We start from the raw sequence: 7,742 nt of genomic DNA, 5'->3' as shown, positions 1-7,742 counted from the left end.
CTCCCTTCGGTGTGGGCGGTGAACCCAGCAGAATTGACACAAACAATATTCTAACAAGGAAAGTACAAAGCAAAACCACAAATAAAACAAAAAAAGAAACACAAAAAGAAGAAAGAAACAAGCGCACGCATGCATGTGTACAGTGCATAACATCACAGAACGGACCGCTCCCCAGCGGTGCAGGTGTTTTGGACCGTTGTAACGTGAGTTACGAGTCAGCCACAACATTTAGAGCTGTTTAAGACAAGCCCGTTATCGCCACGGCGGAAGCGCGGCGCCGCGGTCGAGGGAGGCAGGGCGGCCGGCCAGACGCCGTGCGGGAACCCGATCCCGCAGCCGAGTGCCGCGGCGTCCGACCCACAGTAGGCCATTCCCTTCGTGCTTTTCGTCGCGAAGGCATTCGAGTACAGACTGGTTTTTCAAAAGAAGGGGCCGAAAGGACGGGTGAGAAGGAACCTAAAGAGTAAATACGTTCAGAAAAAAAATTAAGAAAAGTAAGAATGGGGACGTGGGACCCCGCAGAGGGCAGGCTTCATGGAAGAGGAGGGATTCCAGACGTTCAAATTGTTCTAGCTAGTTAGGCTTTTGAGGAAGGTAAAACTGCCCAAGTTTTCATTAATTCCATGTGTTAGTGTCCGAAATTTGTGTATGAAATACGACTCTCTTTGTTCTCTTTGGCGACTTGTTTGGAAACCCGATTGGAGAAGGATGACGTGAATGTTTTCGAATGCATGCTGGGGCAGGCACAGGTGCTTAGAAAAAGGAAGATTTGGCAGCGCGTGAGTATGGGCCTTGTGGTTGTTAAAACGCAACCTGAACGGTGTTTCCGTTTGACCGATGTATTCCATGCCACACACACTGCAGTGTAGCATATACACTACGTTCGCGCTGTCGCAATTCAGGGTTTCCCTAATCCTGAAGGTGAAATCGGAGAATGTTCCTTTAGCGATGGTTGTAGTCTGCATATGACTGCAAACCTTGCAACGTGGCTTACGGCACGGTTGACATCCAGGACTCGGGTTGGAGTTGGGCGTTGTTTTGGACTTAACTAAAATGTCCCTCAGGTTCCTACTGCGCCGGTATACTGCTCTTGGTGGTTGTTTAAAAATGAGAGACAAGTGACTGCTTTGCTGGATAATATTAAAATTTTTTGATAGGATACTATTAACACGTGGAATGTTAGATGAATGCGTGAGAATAAGGTTGCTTGACCTTTCACTATCCCGCGATTGTGGGGAATTTATTATTTTATTCCTGTCTAAACCACGAGCTTTCAGGATAGCGTCATCGACGATGGACGCTGGATATTCCTTAAGTAAAAGATTTGTTTTTATCTGCTCAGCATGGCGGTCAAAGTCTTCGAGCTCAGAGCAAATCCGTCGGTATCTGTGAGCCTGTGAGTAGGGTATGCCAGTCTTGCAGTGCCGTGGGTGGCTGCTCTTAAAATGTAGGTACTGCTGGCGGTCAGTGGGTTTTTTGTAGAGAGTTGTCCTAAGCACGCTGCCTTTTTTCTCTATTTGAACGTCCAAAAAGTTTATAAATTTTGTGGAGATGCTGTGGGTGAACGATATGGAAGGATGAAATGCGTTATACCTCGCTATGAATGCCAAGAGGCTGGCTTCGTCGTGCGGCCAAATGAAAAAAATATCGTCCAGGAAACGTTTATAAAGGAGTGGTTTCAAGGACTGAGTGTCAAGGAATTCTGTTTCCAGTGCTGCCATGAATAAGTTAGCGTAGGCCGGAGCCATCTTTGTTCCCATCGCCGTGCCGTTGACCTGAAGATAGTGTCTTCCCTCAAATTCAAAGTTGTTGTAGTTCAGTACTAAGCCTAGGATTGCAGAAAGAGTTTCCTCATCAAGATGAACGGGGGGATCTGTCCTCAAGTATGCATCCACTGTCGCGCGTATGCCGTCTGGGTGGGGGATATTTGTATATAAAGATGTCACATCCATTGTAACCAAGAAGCTTCGGTTGGGAATTTTGAGGTTAGATATCACTCTGAGAAAGTGATTTGTGTCCTTAATGTAGGCCGGGATAGTTGGTATAATGTCCTTCAAAAGGAAGTCGAGGACGCTAGATATTTTTTCGGTGAGTGTGCCGTTGCTTGACACAATGGGACGGCCCGGACGGTTGGGTTTGTCTATTTTCGGGAGTAGGTAGAACCGTCCAGGGACTGGTCTGACTGGAGTCATTGCTTTAAGAATTTCCCCGGATATCTTTTGATCTTGATGAAGTGATTTTAACTTATTGTTAATTTCGATTTCCAATTGACCTGTGGGATCACTGGTTAGCTCCGTGTAAAATTGTTCGTTTTCCAATTGCCGGAAACCTTCTGTTATGTATTCGGACTTGTCCATAACAACAACAGCACCGCCTTTGTCCGCCGGCTTGATGACAATGTCAGATCGCTGATTTAAAGAGTCGAGGGCTCGCCGTTCCTCGGATGAGAGGTTGTTCGGGACTTTTTTTGATTTTGATTTTGAATATGAGGCGATGATATCCTTTTGAACGGCGGCGATGTACATATCTAGATGTTTATCTCTGTGTTCGTTTGGAGTCCATGATTGGTTTGATGTCCCGGGTATGTTGATTTCACGGTTGCTTTCGCGGTTTCGGAAGTACTCGGAAGTATATATATATATATATATATATATATATATATATATATATATATATAGATATATATATACGGGAAGGGAAATGAGGGGCTCGTTATAAATATGAAAGAAGCCAAAAGCCACAGAAACCAATGGGCACACGGGATTTTTAATTAATTTATTTATTTGGTGGTGTTGATCAATTTAGAATATTACTGAATGTGTTATCGCTTAAAGATAATTGATTAGAAAAGCAGAAGAAAAAACAACCACATGCCGCCCGTGGGATCCACCGGCGGCATGTGGTTGTTTTTTCTCTCATCGCTTCTGGTGGCTTATATGCCTTATATTTCAGTTGCTTCGCCTTTTTGGCTTCCGATGCATGACCAAGCGTCGAATACTACTCACTGCATAACGCGCCGTTGCCCTGACCTGCTTTTATACGGTCTTAACGACAAATCAGGACGCCTTAGTTGCCCGGTTACCTTGGTGTGCACTGCATAAAGGTGTCTTAGGCGCTATAAGTGAGCTGTCCGATGAGTTTGCATGCCTACCTTCATTCAGTGGCTGCGGCTTCAAAACTACTTCTACAAAGTATTCAGGAGCGGAAAGTCTACGGAGAAACTCTGGCGATGATGACAGTTTAGCCACTATGAAATGCTATATACAAATTACAACATGCGGCGGTGGAGCAACACACAATAATAGGCGGAGCAAAGAGTGCTGATCTTCGGCACAGAGAACATGTAAATACCCAAACTAGAACTGCATCCCATTATCAGTAGGAGTTAATAACTCATGCTCATTCGGGCACTCAACAATTTCACTTAAGGTTCGACTGGCACAACCCATTTGACTCAACTCTTTCTTCTCTCTTCCGAGGACTTCTCCCTCCATTATGCTTTGGTTAATCTGTTATTGTCTGATTTGTTATTAGTGCATTAAAAAAACTGCACTTCCATATCTTGCATGCATGCGCCGAATATCTAGAAGCAGATTCAGTACTTGCATCGACATCAGACTTATAGCTTTGTTAAGGAAAGTACCGCTTATGCTAAGTGCCTTCTTTCTCTACGTGATACTGCGCTAGTACTTGCGCGTCTCATTAGCTGTAAGCATTTTTCCATACTGTTGCTGGCGCATCCGCGTAGCAGTGTCTTAGGCGATGTCATTTCTTGCCAGTATCGAGGGCACAGAAGTGGGTTCTACACCATACTGCTATGCCTGTTGTAATCAACTACCTTCTTGACTAACCCTCCCTACCTCCTTCCATCCCGGACGTAGCAAACAGGGGTGATTTTTGGGTCACACCTGGAGGGGCAGTTGGAGGGTTCTTCCATTTGTACTATATATTTCTTGGGGTTTGTTTGGTCGCAAAAATTGAGATCAGTATAATGTTCTTTTGCGAAATTTCTCACGGGGAAGGGGGGGTCTCTCCTCCCTCCCCTTAAATCCGCCCCTGGTGCCCAAAAAGAAACATTTTCACCACCATCACCAGCAAAAGAAAGCCAGCGAAGTTCAAAAGCTTTCAAGTGACAGCTTCTCGCGAAGAACTGTGGCCCAGTTCACATGGAAATGCCTGTCTACGAGACTGCTGTGCAGAAAACTGTATTTTGTTCTGTTAGACACTTGGCACGCTCAATAGTACTGCTGTCACATGGCTGCTTTGGTATCTTGTGGATTTTCTTTTAAAGCCAGTAAAAAGCTTGGGATCGGGTGGGACGGTCTTCAATGGAAGTTAAGAGTTGCGTACTTAGTATTTGAAGACATGAACCGTATTTAGCACCAGATTTATATGTTGCATGCTATCAATACTGCTAAGAATATATATCGCTTCTTCGCGTTGTGATCGCTGCCCTTTCCTTCAAACATTGGAGGCACCGATAAGGTCCAGTGTCCTCTGATTGGATATTCTAGTGGGTGCTCCAATTTTCTCAAAATGGCCCTCTTGCCCCTTAATAAAACATATTAGATACCGTGAGAAGAGGGGTACTACGCATTAGGTTACAGCCTACCCTATATATATTGCTACGAATGCACAGGCTTTGTTCAACACGAAGCAGCCTTCACAAGCATATTTCTGGCGCGGCAAACGCGACGCAGCTGCCCTTCCGTTAGCGCTTCATTCATCATAACCTGACATGGAAACTACGCGAAAAAATGACTATTAATTCATTTGGGCGTGCTCTGCTCGAGAGTACGTGCAACGTGCAGAGTACGTGTACGTGCAGCACAGTTGCTGCAGCCACAGCTTTGGTAGCTCGTTAGAACGCGGAATCAGCCCATAATTGACAATGTGAGAGTCCTGAAGATATCCGTAGAGTTTATATTGCTGCCATTCGTGGACGCCTGAAACGACGCCTGGAACTTCGTGGAGCACAGGGGACTTTCCAGCTGAATACCCGAAAATAAGCAACCAGCAGCAACGCAATTCCTCGAGTGCGAAGTAAGAAAATCACCAATTCAATTATTCGTTCATTAAACAGCTCAAATGTTTAGTGTTAGTCCCTTTTGTGGATCGGAGGTTTTGACTCCAGGCTCGTTTATCATGGTAGAGCTGAGCGAATTGCAAATATAGGCTGTTCTGCTTGAAGACGTCAACTAAGCCTAATAGCTTATTTGTACGCAATATAGGTATCGAAGATGGATAGGAAATTTCCAGTGCTGTATCGTAAATTCCTATTTCATTGGACGCAGGTCATTCCGGCCGTGTAGGCAGTGCCGGGATATGCATGCAGTGGTGCACATTGCAGACCGCAAAATGTTTATTGTTTTGAAGGAACAGTAATAACAACCCATCTAGCATGACTATTGTTACACAAATTGCCCTCACAAAAATTCTGAAGAGATTCTACAGATCTATGTGCGGTGTGTACAATCGTCCACCCACCTGCCCAGAGCGCTGGAACGGCCTGCTCTTTTATGCATTTATCGCCATTGCGGCAGACTAGCGGGCCCGGTACGGCACACATAAAATGCTGGACGGGCAAAACATGAATTAGAAAGGTATGTTTGGAGAAGAAACAACAGTTTAGGAATTAAACAGAGAAAACAGGATTATCAGCAACGTCAAGCGCTGCTTCCCGACCCAGAAAGCTTCCTGTGTATTAAAGTAATGTTTCAGAAAAAATGTTTTGTTATTGTTCGGCATTGTGCCAGACAATCAATACGTAGAAAATTTCGATAAAACATGATGCCAGGCAAAAGAAAACAATCACCCAATGCCTCACAATCCATAGAATTTTATTTTCTCATGAAAATATAGAAGCACATATGTATGCATACGGAACCCCTCAGTGTGCATCACAGTCGAAGATGTGCAACTCTGTTCTCCTCGTGCAGGTATTCCTGCGATCCACTAAAACTCTTTCATGCTAAAATTTTGAAAACATTTTTTTCATAACACTGATTACACCTGGGCACTTACTGTCTCTTTCTGCCACAGGGGCTGCCTCTCGTTATAACAAAACTGCTCAATCGTGAAAAGCATGGTGCTTGTGGCGTTACTTTCGCCAGCGGGACTTTTGTTGTTCAGCTGCACTATGGTCTTAATGTGGAACCCTGATTCTGCATGCAACACGCAGTTGCCCCGTAAGTATTGCTTCCGCTGTTCCTTACATACTCCTTCACTCAGAGTTTCACGTTGTCTTTTGCACTTAAAGTAGGGAAGATTACAAGATTATTTCCTTAGGAATCACTCACTCAATAGATGGTTCTGCATTCTGTTGTGAAAATTTCCAACCCTAAAAGAATAAACAAATAATGCGCATGCATTTTCTTTGACATTTAGGCTCTAGTTTATCAGTTTTTAAGTACAAAGTTACGTCGGGTTAATCCTGATGTCCCTCTGTGCTTACTCAAAAGGTTTCCATTGTGTGTTGAACAATAAGTACTGTGTACAGCAGGCCTCGCATGTAGTGGTTTTCCAGTGTCTACAAGACAGCGAGAAAGAGATAGCTATTTACTTTGAAAGGAAGTCAGAAAAGTGCACATAGTAAACTTCTTTGCGAGGCCATCCACAGCCACTTATGCCTCCATAGAGGCTAATTTTTTTGTTGTATTCTGAAAATGACCGTACAGTGCGCGTAGCGCTTCTCGGAGGGCCAGCTATGCGCACTTGGGCTCAAACCCGGGCCTGCATACATCCACACAGCTAAGAGAACAATTACAGGGGCAAGTTGGTGGTTCATAGTGTTAAAACCACGCTGTACTTAAACAAACCAGACACACTTTAAAGACGACATACGAAGCGTGGACGTAACTTACATGCAGGTGACCGGCGAATCGTTCTGCAAAAATTTTATGATTTCATTCCAGCCTTGAACTTTCAAATGGTCTGCTACCCGACACCTTCGACAAGTGGGGCTGTAGATATCTAGCCACATGATGCTGCGAAGTTTCTTTGTCTATGATGAGTATGAAAAGTCCTCTTTATGGGTTTTTATACTGAAGAAAGGTCTGAGCGCGGATGTTTTGCATGCCCTAATGTCCTTCTCCGAAATGTCGAGGTTGAGCCTTGCATAGAGACTTGCACAGAGAGAGCGCTGGCAGTTGGTGTGCTGCGGTACTCCGCCAAAGATACGGGTACCATTTAACACCGTCTGTTAAATATGTTGTTTGCCGTTGTCTGGGCCGGCTGGGCCTGTAGAGTCGCCAGCTGAGTTTTGCCTCATTAATAATGTATTCGCAGAATACAACATTGAAGAAGATGGCACCATTTTACGTTTTACACGTTAGTCTCTTCCCGCGCTGTGCGATGGAAAATGAAAGCGTAAGCGTTGTCCGGCCACCTCAGCCGTTTTCCGCCTTCCACCGTCGTTTCAGCCAGTGCTGCCAACCGTAGGGATTTTCTCTTGATCTAGGGAATTTAAACGTCGTCTAGGGGAAAAATGATTTCTGTTGTAATATAGGGGCATTTATTTTCTGAATGGGTCATTTTTATTTTTCGGTGTGCATCGGCTCCTTATTCACCGTTTCTTAACTTCCTTGATTTTGAGATTCTGTCAATGCGTCATTTGCACGAGGGGAAAGCGTTGTTGGGATCCGGGTAGCGTGGCCGGGCCCGGAGGAGGTACGAGGATGACGGGACTCAGGGAGACTTTGGGGGACAACAAGACATTCTATTTCTATTCTAGCCAAGAAGCA

The sequence above is a fragment of the Amblyomma mixtum genome, chromosome 10, assembly GCF_055824585.1.
Source record: "Amblyomma mixtum isolate Tamu chromosome 10, ASM5582458v1, whole genome shotgun sequence".
Taxonomy (NCBI): Eukaryota; Metazoa; Arthropoda; class Arachnida; order Ixodida; family Ixodidae; genus Amblyomma; species Amblyomma mixtum.
This window is presented reverse-complemented; position numbering follows the sequence as displayed.